The sequence below is a fragment of the Penaeus monodon genome, chromosome 33 (assembly GCF_015228065.2).
Source record: "Penaeus monodon isolate SGIC_2016 chromosome 33, NSTDA_Pmon_1, whole genome shotgun sequence".
NCBI lineage: Eukaryota > Metazoa > Arthropoda > Malacostraca > Decapoda > Penaeidae > Penaeus > Penaeus monodon.
In genome coordinates, this window is record NC_051418.1 from 6,867,938 (window position 1) to 6,868,218 (window position 281).

Below are 281 nucleotides of genomic sequence, written 5' to 3' on the forward strand. Positions count from 1 at the left end.
CATATCCCCTCTTTCCCTCTCTCTTTTTATTTAATTTATATCTCTTATCTCATTATCTTTACTTCCCTTCTAAGTTAATGCTGCCGGTTACCCTCTCCTCTATCCGTCAGAAAAAGTATTATCCATCACTCGAGATCATTTATTAAGTATCTCTTGTCAAGGAGACCAATAATAGCTTCAGCTGTCATGGGAGAGAGTCCCTACGCTCACCCCTCTGCAACAAGGCACCTTCTCCCCGATCACCGGATGTTGCAAATTGAAGAAAAGGTCAGGCTCTTTTT